The sequence below is a fragment of the Anopheles coustani genome, chromosome 2 (assembly GCF_943734705.1).
Source record: "Anopheles coustani chromosome 2, idAnoCousDA_361_x.2, whole genome shotgun sequence".
Lineage (NCBI taxonomy): Eukaryota > Metazoa > Arthropoda > Insecta > Diptera > Culicidae > Anopheles > Anopheles coustani.
The window spans coordinates 29,146,133-29,161,497 of NC_071289.1; the positions used below are offsets into that span (position 1 = coordinate 29,146,133).

The window sequence follows — 15,365 nt, forward strand, 5'->3', positions numbered from 1 at the left end:
AAAAAACCTTTTTTGCATATCTAATGGAGTAAACAAATTTACCACGCACTTAATATTTGCGTTGATAAGACAATTTTTATCTCAAATTTAACAAGCGACCCTCTCTATGGCTTTGGCAGTGTGCACTTCCACTCGCAGGGCCTAATGCGAATCAGGGCCCCTTTTTATCGATTTACTTTGCAGTAAAATGCATCCCCAACAAACCAACAAACAATCAAATACACACACTTTTACCTTCACCTACCAACCAACTCTGGATCCTGCGAAACAGCTACGCTTCCACCCCGGCTCGTAACTTCTTCCACCCCATTCCCCAGTAAACATCCCAACAACAATAACAAAAGGCTCCCCAATCCAATCGCATCGAACCAAAGCCATCCAATTGCTCGTTAGTGTGTATGAGAAATGTTGTTAGCCAAAGGAGAAATGGCCAATTAGCGAATGGATTTTCCTTCACCCCTCCGAGGATCCGTGTGTTTTTTTTGCTGTTGTGTTGTCTCGCCCCACCGAAACCATCACCTGACGGCGCACACAGCCATCGGCAACGTTCCGTTTGCCAGACGCCACGGCCCGAGCACGATTTAGCAGCGGCACGATTGGTTTTGGGATGGTTTTTTTTTCCACCGCTTTTCTCCCGAGTGGTTTTTTTTCCCTGTATTTTTCCCCATATGCCGGGTTTTCCATCACGCCGCGCGTACGTCACACGTTGTTTCCTTTGACCGTGGTTATTTTTATGTTTTTAATTTCTTCCAATTAGAGTAAAAGAAAGATGCGGCACATGTCAGAACACTATCAGTGAGTTGGGTAAAATGAAGACATATTTTACGATCTTATAGCTTTCGGCAATTTGTTTCTCTAAATCATAATGCGTCCATCAGTTAAACAGCACAATTCAAACTTCAAGTTATTTTATGCACTTTTTTATAACCCACGCACCTAAATAAGCTTTGCATAGCAATCGGAACTATTCTGATTGAATTAAATGGCCCATTCTCCACCACACTGTTCGAGTCAAAACTGTTCAGGCGGATAATAGAAAATTAGGAAAATTCAAATTTATTCATAGACTCTAATTAAACAAGCAAACTAGGTGTGCGATAAATCACTCCACAGGCACCCACAATTGTGTGCATCACCGGGGAAGTGCATCGGAAAGCAAGAGTGCAAGAATGCAACAATGGCACCCGAGCAACATAATTTGCATGGTTGCAGTATTGGAGGAGAAGAAAAACTCCGTCGAAATCGGGAAAACACATGCACCGCCGACTTCTAAGATTACAGACAGCCATCATCATTATCATCATCATCAGCAGCAGCAGCAGCACAATCAGCCCCATTTTCCACCCCGCGTGCAGAATTTCCCAAGCGCGCGAGTTTGCCAAACGGAGAAGCAACGCGAACGCCTCAGACAGATAGCAGACACTCTCGCAAAACGAAATCCGCACCGCACGACGGGAGGAGGCACACGTACAAAAACAACCCCACACAAACACACACACACACACACATACACGAGCCCATTCACAACCACAAGCAACAAGGGTAGCCGGCAAACAGCAGCAGCAGCAGCAGTAATGAGTGAGGATTTTAATTAAATTAATTAAAGCATTTTGGTTTTTTCACTCCTTCCTTCCTTTCCTACTCCCTGCGTCGCTTACTACCGACGGTTGCTTGATTCGCGCGGCCGCTCTCGTCTGTTCCGCCATCACCCACCCTCGCCTAACATCTTTCCTTCATCCTCCACCACCACCACCACCCGTAACTATCTAGAAACGAATGGTATGTTTGCAATTTTCTTCTCTCCTTTCTGCAGCAACCGAGAACCGAGAGGAACACAAACTCCCGGTTCACGTCTTCGAGATCTATGCACACACACACACATTGCCACAGACACCCTTCTTCTATGTCACGAACAGTTGGTCGGCTGGCAGGACGATGAGAACACGGACACCGGTCGACAAGGATGTGCAAGGCTCAACAAAAGGGACGCAAGAAGAGGTCGAGAGTGTGCGAGAACGAGATAGCACCAACAACGAGTGAATGCGAGGGAGAATGAACCAAGAGCTAGGGGAGCGGTAAGGGTAATAGGAAAGGAAAAGGGATTTATTTTGTGTATCTGCTGCTTCTCTTCTCGCAACCTTTTCACTCACTCGTTCGCGTTAGGTTTTTGATACACTGACTCGCTCGCTCGCAAGCAAATACGGCATTAGAAGCGTTAGAAAAACAACACAACCTGAAATATCCGTCGGGAAGACGGCTCTCTGCCAAATAATACCTCGGTGTAGCGCGCGCTTTACTCGATTGCTTAGCGGCAAACGAAGAAATTAAATCTAAAAAAAACGCCACGCTGAATTATCTCAGCAAAAATTACCTTTCTTATGCTCGGACCGACACGGTTTCGCGGGGAAATATCTTGCCCCGTTTGTGCACTCGCGGTTCGTAGTTGCGATTTTCGGCGTTGGCACCAACCCCGCGGCCTACTTGGTAGTGTGACTTTCTTTCCTTTTCCTCTCTAATTATTCACCGCTTTTCACGGGCACCGTTCACCGGAGCCGGCACAATTTGCAACTGGTGCAGTCGACGTTTGTTTTGCTTCCCCTTCTTCTCCCCGGGCACTGTGTGGCACGAATCTTCTTCACCTAAGAGCCACGCGGGTGGCACACGCATCTCGTGGACACGCACACAACCGGTCTCACAACATAACACATCGCCGCATACCAGTGCACACGCAACAAGGCGCTTCGGAGCGCTCGTGGTCAGGCAGCCGAAAATAATACCATCGAAAACGGTACGGTAATATTATTGATTCCTCTTATTCTACACTCCCGAAATATATATTCCCCTCCACTGGGATATTCCGACACTCTGCCACTTTTCGTCTTCTGCGGCAGCAAAATTACGCACACAAACCGGACGAGGAACCTACGGTCGTTTTGTGTTGATCGGGAGGGGGAGGGGGCACCGCGCCTCGGCACTACGGGAAAGTACGCCAAAACAAGCGGGCGCACAAGGAAACGACGCGAAGCAGACCTTTAAGGACGATACGGCAACGTACACGACACACACGTCCGACTTCTCCGAGCGTTGCGAGTAAACTGACGGAACGGCGTGAGATGAACGATTCTCAGAACCGCGAACGGCATCGCTCTTTCTCACTCTTTGCCTCGAGCCATCCTGCTCCGGCTACCACGCGTGAACGTAGCGCTCAGCTGAGCAGCTGAGCCGAAATAATGGCTGCTGTACACAGTTGCATGTCTTCTTTCTCCCTTTTCCCTTCGTAACGAGATGACCCACCGAGGGGAGAGAAAGAGAGAGAAAGAAAGGACAAAACAGTGAGAGAGAGGTGAGAGATTTATTTAATTTCTTGAGCGCTTTTTTATGCTTTCATTGCTTTCGCTTTTTGCTTGATTTATTTATTTATTTATTTATTTATTTATTTTATGCTCCGCTCCGGCCGCTCGCTGGAACATAGAAGCATAACGTCTTCCGATTCACGGAGCGCTTTTCTTATGCCTTCCACTTACAGTTCCTTCCCTTTCCATTACGTGCATATTTACGATTGATTTATTTGCGCTTCTCCTTCAGTCTCGGGTCATTTTGTCCCGATTCTTACTCCGTTCGTCTGTTTTATGCTTCTTTTTTATTATCAGCGAAGGTGTTGCTTTTGAAAGAGCACACCAGACGTCGGAGAAGGGGTCGTCTGAAGTTTCACATGCACAAATCTCGATCACATTTGTTGAACACAAGTGACAAATGCGTACACTTCGCGAACCAAAAACTTATTTAAATGGAGTTTTCATCCCCACTATCCCACCCCGGAGCACGAATTTCTACAAACACCCAATTACCAATCACTCCGGAAAAGCGAGTAAGGGAACCGGTCCGTCAGTCGCGCTGCATTATCGAAACGAACCACGTCACCCCGCCCCTGCAGCGTTCCCCCCCGAACAGAAGAGTTCGCTTACTTCAAATTAATAAAACATTCTTTGACTCGACCGACCGACCGAGCCAACATCGCCGGTCGTCTGGCTTGGGCGTTCGAACTTCAACCCTCCACACCCACCCATATCATGGCTTTGTCCTTATATCCCCCCCCCTCCCGCAACTTCCGCGCGGGAAAAACGGAGCGGACCGGTAATGAATGAACCGAAAAGGAACGTCCAACTTCGTACTGGCAGACTCGTCGTCGCAATGGAAAGGGGCCGTCCGGAAAATCGCCCTCGTCTCACCGGACGTGGTGGCATACCAACGCTTACCCAGCGTTTCCCCCCCCCCCCCCCCCTTCCTCGAGCGGAGCGCAAGTGAAAACGCGACTGGAAAGCGATTAGAGTCCCCCCATCCTTCCACCCTCTCGCTCGAGCAGCCGGCTTCGTTCGCATTCCCATTTTATTCCTTCAAGTTCGCCATGTTCGAGCCGGCCAGTCGAGAAGGTTGGAGAACTAGAACTAGCGCTTGTGCACCGGATCGGACGATGGAATGGTATCCCCGTGCTCCAGGAAATCCCGGGTCCCGGGTTCGACCTTTGGCGCTGGAAGGTGGTTCAAATCGAAACACCGATTGACGACGGGCCAACCAAAGGACGAACCGTTCGTATCGAAACCGATTTGGGAACAGAGTGACGCCTCAGTAATTTCTATCCACCAGAAGGCACGTAACCGGTTTGATATTGCAATATTATCTATGACATGGAATAATAAAAGCAACATTAAATTTGGTACTTCCGCATAGAGATCAAAACGCGTCTTCAAAAAGCATTGTAATAAATGTACAACTTTTTTATATAAACATTCAATCCTCCAAAAACACACCAACACCTGATTCCACGACCCAGTCCTATTGTTGTCTGCGTCACTATCGCCCAACCGAGATGCAAACATTCCGCAAACCGGACCGAAAGACCACCATCAGCGGAAACCTTCATCTCAAAATTCGTTCGTTTTCGAACACCTTGATTTCGTGGCCAAGCGTCCAAACCCCCCCGTCGCAAGCAAGAAGGTATTTCGGTGGCAAAAGGACAGCTTCTTCCGCATTCGAAACCTTCCGAAACACGGAAAAGGAACGGCTCGTGGTTCGGTTCCTACAGTTCAATGTCTGGAGTTTCCCGCTCCTTGTTTGAAGCCGAGGGTAAGGATCTTAAGGGCAAGACCGGACGGGAAGAAGCTGGCAGAGAGAGTGGGGGAAGTTTTACGATACTTTCCCCTCCCCCCCCTCGGACGGGTGCCAGCTAGCAGGCACTTCCCTTCGATTGCTTTATTCCACTAATGCGCCACACAGTCCATCTCGGTTTGCGTCTCGTGTGGCCACTTTTCTTTTCTCTTTTGCTCGCTTGGTGTAAAGTTTTCGCTCAAACGCGGAAAGCGGGCGATAAAAAGATATCACCTTTACCTTCGCTCGTTTCGTAAATGTGGTTTTTATTTTATGTTGTTGTAATAACCATTTTAGTAATGTTTTGATTAACGAACAGATATTTTATATGTTTGAGCGATTAAATTCTAATCAAACATTGATTGTAAAATATTCCAACTATAACTAAGTAGAATTATTTTTTCAATAACGTTATCTATCTTAAAATAATCAACTCCTTCAAACTGATGCCAATCTAAAGAATAACTAAATTTGTGTAACAATACGTTTAGACGAAACGTTTAAAATTGTACCACACTGTATTCGCTCAATCGAGCTCGTGAAAAAGGACACGCGCTCGATCCGAACGGCTCGTTCTTCCATTCCGTTCGTTACGCGCGTAACGAGAGAGCGCAAAACTTTCGTGGCTCGTTTCTTCGCGATGCCGGAACAAAACGGGTGGACCCAGGCCCCCGACCCATCGCCTACCCACTTTCGCCAACACCGAGCCCACCAGCTTCGCCCATTCCCCGACGGCACTCCGACGGCACTCAGCATCCCATTTCAATCAACAACATCCCATTAGCCGGCACAAAATTTGGTGCAGCAAAAGGATAAAAATGCTTGCCGCTGGGAAAACGGGAAGCCAACTGTCGAATCGAAGGGTGCGGAGCGGGGGCCAGCAAAGAAGGTAGGTAGTAGGGGGAAGGGGAGGGGAGGGCGGAATGGGGCCTGGAATCGTCGTCGTTGTCGTTTGGTCCTAGAACCCAAACCTCGGGGGTTGCAAAAAGTAAGCGTACCGGCTGGGTGGTGCCCGGTGGGGGCGAGTGGAATGCCATTAATTAGAAAATTTTAATTCAACCCTTCAATTTTTAATAAGCTTCTTGTTAAAATGACATAAATTTTTAATTAAAATTTAATTATCATTATTGTGCGGTAGAAAGACGTTACGCGAATGGAGAGACGGAACGTTCGGAAGAGAGCGGCAAAAGCACGACTGCGAGCCAAACGGCAAGGAAACGCACGCCGGTTGGTTGAGTGTATCCTTTCGTTTAGCGTTACACCAGAAAAAAATGGACACAATGCACAGTGGCTGATAAGGAAACAGTTTCAGGTTGAAAAATCTTATTAATTCAGGATTTATTCAATGTTTGATTTAAAATAATCTAATATTGATATCAAATCAAAAATATTCTTTGGAATTTATATTTATTGCCCTATACAGCAAATATTTAAATAGTTTTAGCTTGTTCTTCAATACTTCTCTATACACTCAAAAATTAAAAAAAAGAATTCAAGGCGTAGAGCATAAAACATTGATATTGAAATAAATATTCTTCACTGTTGTTAAACAGAACATTTATTATAGAACATTACCGTAGCATTATCATGCACGGTTTAGTTATAAAACTGTTGTAGCTTAGCTACAAAATTCAGAAACCTTCCAACTATACAAAAATTAAGGATCTAATTAAATAATTGGCTATTCTACATGAACAAATCAATCTGTTTTGTCTGCGATAAACCACGACTTTTTAATTTCCTTATACGGAAATAAATTTCAAATATTTATCTATTTGTTACAACTAGATAGTTGCTAAGTTTTTTCAAGTCTTGATGTTATGAAATGGCAATTCATAATTCTATTCCATGAACCACTGTGCATGCTTGGTTCTGTTTTGATTGCGACACGTAAAATCTAACCGTTTTCTTGGTCGTTTCCGTGCGCCAATGTTCCAGCTAATGAACAGTCTGCGACACAGCAATTTGACATCAACCATCTAAAATCGATTTAAAAATAGAATTAAATATTTAAAACAATCTATATGACAAATAAAAGGCGAAAGAAAATTTGATTTCATTAAAACTGAAACATATTAAACAATTTGTATGTTGTGGAAAGCAGAGACGATTCATCTCGAAAGAGAAAAACTTCTACTTTCCCAATTCGAAGGAAAAGTGCCGACCACAAATTAAGCTCCGATTAGAATACGAAGAAAGTGATGCCGATGGCAACGACGATGATGGCGCTGATGATGATGATGATGATGATGTTGATGAACGCGATTGAAGTTTTGAAGGAGAACCCAGGCTAGATGCAGCCAATTTTCTCCCAAGATTTCCAAGCCGGCTCCTAATTGAATTGTGGCGTGTGAGAGTGAGTATGTGTGTGTGTGTGTGCATGTGTGTACGTCAGATTTGCCTCAACAGGGAGGAGGAACACAAAAAGAACACACGCGAAGCATCTCGTCCATCGTCCTTTTCCCGAGGACGGAGCAAAAACAGTTAACGACGGTCGGAACACAGCACAGTTTGTGTGTGTGTGCGTGAGTGGGCAGGGTTAGGGTTTGGGAAGTTGGGAAACGCAAGATTTGATTGAGGGACGGATGTTAATTAGAAAATAAGTAAACAAAGACGCGAAACCATTTCTGCCGAATGGAGCGACCCACGGTCGCAGTTTGGGTTTGGGAGTGTCTGCGTGTCTCTGATTGCCCAAGGGGTTGATGAATGTTCGTGTGTGTGTGTGTAACAAAGGCTTGCGTCAGTGCCGAAACCGAATTGGAACCATACCAATCGACTAGGACCAGCAGGAACGGCGGTGGGGTTGGGAAAATAGCTCCAGACCAAGCGGGAGGGAGGGATGATTGATGGAATTTTACTATAAAACGAACGACACGGTGCGCGGGAAAACCTCACCAATCCGAGGGGTGGCTGAGAAGACTGAGACGTTCCAGAATTTGGCCGATCGGCGGGCGGAGAAACGGGTGGGGGAGCGAGGCAGCATTGTCATTTGTACGAAAACCGAATTAGTAAGGAACAATTGATCTTAATTGAAATGAGTTCGGGTTGAACGAATTCGATAAATACCGGAAGATTGCTTCTCAGGGAACCGAGTACCACCGCCGAGCCAGTGCGCTCGGGGAAAAGAGTGAAGCAATTTCACGTGGAAAGCACACCTCGTTTCCCCCCTGCTTCCGTGTCACCGCTACCCTTTTTTCTCGCTCTCTCGCCTCATCAAGCCCAAAGCGGCCTCATACCCTCGGTGGTACGAACCTAATCATCAGCTCTCCAAGAAATGGCTCGTCTCCTTCCAGCGACAAATCTTCCGAAACGGGGTTTTTCCTCGGCAAACCGGCACACAGCATCCATTTATCATATTGACTTCGGTCGGTGGACGTCCCTGGACGGGGGCGGACGGGGAGGATTTGTTTCTAATAGTGATTGGAAAGCGATCGGAAAAAGTCGTGGCCGAGGCCGGTGCCATTGCTGCAGTCGCCTCTTGACTTTCCAATTAACAGTCGCTCGATAGCCGGCGATAGCGGGAAATTGAAATTGCGGAAAGTGGTTTCGGAGTGAAATTAATTATCAATTTGGTAAATGAAACGAAACTAACGAAGAGTGATAGTTTCGCTGGATCTAGTGTTTATTTTATGTCATTTTTGTTAGGGCTTAATAACATTCAAGCAATTTTCTTGCTAAAAGAATGATACGGAAAATGAATGAAATTATTTAAAATAAAATTTTCCGTTAACTCTGTTAACTAATAATGATACAAAATAATCAACTAGCCATGATATAATTAGGGAAAATTTCCATCCAATTGTAAGGGAAGGATCTCACCCAAACGAAAGGATACTCCAATTTAATTTAGGTAATGTTTTCTTCAAAAGCTTTACCGATTTTTTCAACGGCCTTCAATCCAACCGACGCAACCATCTGCTAGCTTAATTGATATTATTAGCCTTAAGTGCAACCCCTCCCTACACAGTCACCTACTCCTTCCCTCTTCCTTTCTCCTTTCCATTTATCTCTCGCTTTCTGGCACTTTCTTAAAACGAAACACACCCGTTCCTGCTATCGCTTCCAACATGCCTGCCGGGTGGTGTTTGGAGGGGATGGGAAATTTTTAATTTCCTCCCGCGTACCAACCTTCCACCGATCTGCACTCCTCCACCGACGGGTTGGAAAATTTCACTCCTTTCGTACAACCCACCGCACCGCGTTGGATAAGGACTTGCTTTGCATACAGGTTTTGGCTTAAAAATGCTTGCCCTACACGCAGCGTCTTGGCGCGTTTTAATCTACTGCTTCCTTCCGCTATTACCACTTCGGCGAAAGTTACCTAACGCCCTCCACCCACTCCCAACCCCTTTGGATTGCCTTCCTCCCGGCTGAAAGTGAGCAATTTAACAGAGGGCCGCGTCACCCGGAGATGCAATCATGCGGGTTTACCGTATCGCGCTTGAGGGAGAGCAAAAAAAAAATTAACCGGAAAAACTCGCAACTTTTCCACATAATCCGGTAAATTCTTGTAAGCCTTGATGGTTAGAAGAGCAAAAAAAAAAAAAGAAATAACAACAAAACAAATCTAAGATCTAGACCGCCAGGCAAAGGATTCACGAAAGGTTGATAAGAACAGATTCGGCGAAAGGTGGACGAAGGATTGGTTGGGAAAATTTCCTTAAGCAATATTAAACCCGGCGTTTGGCCTGGGACGTGGAAGGAAGGTGAAGAAAAAAACAGGAAGTTAATAAATTTGAGAAAATTGGATTCAGTAAACGAACTGATCGCTGCGTCACTGGGTATTTTTTCACAAATGTTTAACCTGTTTTTTTATGAGTCCTTCCTTTGCACCAACTAATGAACTACTAGAAACGACAAGTTTCTTGATGCTCAACATTACGTACGAGATGATAAATGAGTGTCAATAAGGCATATTTTTAAAATATACGTGTACTAATTATTTGTTTTAGGTTTTAAAAGGAATGTAAAAACATAAAAGCATAAATTGAGTTCCATAGAAACCTTGCTGCTTTTGTTAAATTTGTACTTTTTCTAACGTCACTTCTTCGACGACAACAGCAACAACAATCGTTTTAATTCAATCTGCCAGATTCACCGCCAGACTGAGCATACATGCACATAAAGTGAAACGATTAAAAGTCCCCCCCCCCCCTAACCCCCTGTATGTCACGATCTTCCTCTACCTGTCCCCGGCTTCCATCGTAATCGCTTTGGCTTCATTATCCCTATACACAACTCCGAGCGCTCGCCGAGCCTGTTCGTCGTCTCTTCTCATCACTGCCGTCGGTGGAATGGGGGATTTTTTGAAAAACTTAATTAATTTAAATTAAAATATAGAATCTTTCGTTCCTCACATATTCACACACGCGCGTAGCTACATGTAGTCTCCATTTCCCTTACTCTCTTCTTGAGATTTTCCTCATTACGTTTCTTATCACCCCCTTTTCCTTTCCACGTATCGAATCAAGCGGAGATGCTGACGGAGAGTGGCTTACCCGAGCGTGTGTGTATGTCAGCTGGTTTTTTTTGCAACCATCCTCTCAAGATGCGATTTTCTTTTGTTTCGTTTTAATTATTGCCGTAATCTTACACACATCCTTCTTGGTGTGAGCAGAAGAATTAGGGAAAACAACGCGGCCGTGGGCGGTTGGGAGGTTTTACCAGATTGGAGCTAATCTCAACGGGCTCCTTCTGCTCGTCCCCGTCGGGCACGGTTCGCTCCTACCCCGGGGCCCCGGGAAGGATTTACCTTTCAACAGTTTGGAGTAGATTTCCCGTCCCCACGTGGAATAACCCATCCACCATATGGGCTTAATTGGCAACGGTTTTGGGACGCACATGTCTTAGGTGTGTTTGTGTGTGCGTGTTTTAATTTTCCGCAGTAAGAAGTAAGTTCAAGGAAAACCGTACGTTCGCATCGAAGTTTTGTTCTATGCAGGCGGAGGAAAATTAAATCTGCTTTCATTCTCTACCCCCCCCCCCCCCCCCCTCCCGCCCCCTCCGGTCCACCCCAAACCAAACCAAGGCGAGTGGAGGGAAGCCTTTCCTTTCGTTTGATGCGCTGCCAAGAAAAGTGTGAGTGCGAGCAACGGACTCCGACTTTGCGCAGAACGCGCTTATTTTCCGTCACTAATTTGCTCGTTTCAGGCCCTTGGAGAGTAACGGGTCGCGGCGTTCTCTGGAGGTAATTTTTCTTTGGTTTAAAATGGCACCAAATTACGTTCGCCCTTTGATGTTGGCAAACGCGAAGCGGTAGAAGAAAACCACTTGGCTGAGGTCATTCTGCAGCTGTCAGTGTATGTAATATAGGCAGCGATAAAGTGACAATGGAGTAATTAAGAGATTCCCTTCTTCATTTTCAAAAAAATATTTAACGATTGCTGAATCAATTCGATATCATGCAGCAAATTTTATTATTAACAATGTTACAATGTTATATGAGAATTCTATGATAATTTATGAATATCAAAATTATCCGATTTGACCTTTAAACAGTTAAGTCAAATAGTCAAAATCTAGGAATAGTTATAACTCTATTTTTGTTTTACTTACTTTCTATCAGTGTGTCTTTGGCGGTTATCTGGAAATAGAAAATTAGAAAAAAAATCAGTTCATGAAGCAATTAATAAAATGACACATGTTGATGGAAAGTGATGCTGGAGAAAAAAAAAACATCTGGCTGTAAACAACGAAACATCGAACCTGCATTGCAAAGTCGACCATATCATGCGGGTCGTTGATTGCTTCTACTGTAATGCAACAGCCGTAACAACATTGGCAACATTTCGTGCTACCTCTTCCAGCATGCTACACCGTCCTTCTCTCACCATGAGCCATGTGCCTTCCTAAAAGCTTCGCCACTCACACACCTTCCGATTCCCCCGTCCGAAGTGCGCCCCGCTGTTGTATCTCTCACGCCCGCGCACATGTAAATTGCATGGCATTTATTTATTAATTAAAAATCCAACTCTTCCAATTAAAATCACTCTCCTTTTCATTCACTCCCTTTGGTCGGAGTGCGCGTTTTTGTTTGCCCGCTTTTTCAACCCCACCCGGTTGATATCTCATAGTGTGTGTGTGTATGTGTGTTCTTATTTCATGTTGTATGCTCCACGCTTTCGCACTTGCCAGCATTCGTTCCGTTCGTTCTCTTATCGTCGTTCGCGAAGGTGGACGAGGGCAAGCCTGTCCCGTGGGCAGGACTTCCGGGGACCAAGCGGAAAAGGGTAACCCTCGATGATCTTTCCTGCTGGTGGATGGGTTTTGTTTTTCTGTCGTGCACGCTTCCATTCCTTCGAGTGACTCTTCGCCATTTGCAGAAACGGTAAAATTAGGCAGAAGCACACGAACTCGCAGCTTCTCGATTGAAGTTTGAGTGAAAAATATAATAAAAAAAGGTATCATAAAAATAAAATAAATTAAAGGATACGATGAAAACGAGGGTGGGTGGCGAAAGAACGGGGAGGGGACAGAAAACGAGAACAACACTCCAATCGCCACCGCCAAGAAGGCAACCGGAGAGGTTCAAGTAGCATCAGCAAGCAGCAGCAGCCGCCCTGGCAATGTTCATTAATTTTTCAAGTCCTAATTAACTGCTGCTTTACACCGTACGACAACGACGACAACGGCGACGGCGTCGACCGGCAAGCACGCGGTGGCGTCGCCATTGCGTTTATCTTTTTCGCGACTCACGAACACGGGAAAGTCCCTCGGTGCGAACCTGGACCGGGGCCATCGTACGGCTCCACGCGCACAGTCATGACAACTCGATGAGTTGGTGAGGGGGCAGGAGGCAGATCGAAATGCAAGCACGTATGCACCTTGGTGCAACCGGTGGAATGATGCGCAAAGAAAGCTGTTTACGCTGAGCGGTGAGTGGTGAGATTTTTCCGGGAGTCACTTGACCCGAACGCGTTTGCTAATGATTGATTTTTTCGGAGCCAATTTTATCTACATAATTTCAAGAGAAGAGAATATTTAGAAGGTATAAAAAATTTTTTTTTTTATACAAGAGATAGTTGTTAATTGCTCGGAATGTTTCATTTACCTATATTGATATTTAATTAATTATTACTTTCTGTAATTGTCCTTCTGATTTTTGTTACAACTTTGTTTTGCAATCACAAGTTTAAGCATTTGCAAATCTATCTTCCTCATTTTGGATATCAACGAATGAATCCAAAATTGTAAGAGAGTTTTCGTTGTGCGTGTTTCCAAGACTAATTATAGAGTAGTGTGTGACGTAACGATGCTAGGAACCATTTCTCGTTTGAGGTAACAAACATATGTTGGAGACAAGTGGTGCAACAAATTAATTGCCCCTGAGCTCACCACTTACACCACCTTCATCCACATCAACTATCTCACTAATTAATTGCCCGCATGAAAGGGGAGAAAATAAGACGAAAGCAAAACCAAACGCGGGTGCTCGTCAGGGTGGGGGTGGTTTTTTAATTTATTTGCGGAAAATACCACCTCCCTCCACGGGGGGGCCCGAATCAAACGAAGCTGAAAATGATGATGATAACGACACCGACAAGAAGCTGCATCAGCGTCATATTAACTCGCACACACACACACGCGCGCGTATACGGCGCACCGTTTCGGGCTCACTAATAATCTCCACCCGGAACCCGGAGGATGTGGCGCGGTCACTCTCCAAAAAGACCTTTCCTGCCTGATTGGGGTGTGGGTAGGGAGGGTGGTTTTGGGGAAGGACATTTTCCCTCCAAAACGCTGTTGCTACGTACACTTCTCACTGAAGCACGGGTCTCCCATCGCTCCGTCGTACGGGAGAGGGAGGAGGAGGGGTCGGCAGACAAGATGACTCTTTTTCCCGTGTCCCGCGCGCTCCCGCTCGGAAAAATACACAACTTTGCAACTTTAATGAATCCAATTATTTTTCCGTTAATTATTTTCACGCCAACTTGTCAAACCCACGTTCCGACCAAAAAGTTCCACTCCCGTCCGCTTTCCGCCGGCCCCATCGGTTACCTTCAATTTTCCCTCCCAGGCTCACCCTTGACCGCGATCACGCCCCTCGACTTCCCCGGCTCGTGCCGGCCCCGACCCGAGCGACACTCAATTTATTTCGTGCTCGGCGCTCCAGCGTTCGGTGCTTTTCCCTTTTTCCAGTATTTTAGACATCGAGCCGGATTCATCCTACAGCATGCAGGAGTGTCCGCTTACCCCCAACGCCCCGCGATCCGGAGCGAGAAAATGAACGGGCACATCCGAGCGAGCGAGTGTGCGAGGCAACTCACACCAGCGGAGGTTCCCTTCTCGGTCGCGGTCAAATGTTTGTGCGCTCGAGCTGTTTCGTCTCCGGAGTCGAAGAAAGTAAGTCCTTCAGTGGAGCGAGAAGGGAGAAGTTTTCTTCAGCATCCCCTCGGCACTCCGCCACCTGCCCACCCTAGGTGCCACCTTGACCCAGCCTAGCCTGAAGCGTGCGAAACAACGGAGTGAGGATGATGGTCATTTTGCCTGAGTTCGGAACGTAATTAAATGCGCTACTACTGTTACTATTATCGTTGTTATTCTTATTGTTGGCGGTGCGCCCGACCATGGGAAGATGTCGGCGGGTCGAAGTGGGTGAGTTTTGGGGGGGGGTGGAAAATTTCTCACTTTTCCCGAAGCACCCGCAGGACCCGTGGTTGACTAATGAGAGGAAGAAGGCGAAGAAAGGCCCGCTAGTGATGGCAGAGCAGCGCAGCGCTGAAGCATGCGGAAGTACGTTGGAAGGACTTTCCCGTGTCGAGGAAAACCCGTCCAGCTTCTCGTAGTGCCGTCGCGCAGAGAGCGAAGGAAATGTCCCCCTTCCCCACAGGACACAATGTCCGCGCACGAACGGCTCGCCGACGGCTTACGATGGGCAGGAATCGGAGCCGGTTCGGTTTCTGTTTCGGCGTGTAATTAAAGCAAAGGAAAAACGAACAACAACACTGGCAAACACTGCGCATCGGAGATGTGAAACTATACATTTAACATAACTTTATAACTAATTATCTATCCGGGTGGTTCGTGTTCGGTGCCGCGTGACAGCGTGTTGCGCGTGTTTTCATTTGAAACCTTTTATTTATTTATGTATTGCGTCTTTCGGACGACGTTCATTTGATACCGGTTTGCGAAAAGGAAACTTTCCTAAGAGTGAGCATGCGATTTTGCTCTCTTTTAAAGAATTACTATGATATTAAAATAGCTAGCGATATGCAAACAGA

The 15,365-nt window shown here is 46.0% G+C and overlaps 1 protein-coding gene across 2 annotated transcripts in view; it reads right to left on the bottom strand.

Annotated features, from left to right (window-relative positions):
• Positions 1 to 15,365, bottom strand: part of LOC131266887 (LIM domain transcription factor LMO4) — a 201,233-nt gene that overhangs the window by 33,863 nt on the left and 152,005 nt on the right. The window contains exon 8 of one of the 2 annotated variants that reach the window (XM_058269568.1): positions 11,701 to 11,728. The gene's annotated coding sequence lies outside the window, so the exon portion shown is untranslated. Of the gene's footprint in view, positions 1 to 2,371; positions 2,829 to 11,700; positions 11,729 to 15,365 lie in introns of those variants that run through there. The other variant, XM_058269569.1, reaches the window with a different exon arrangement.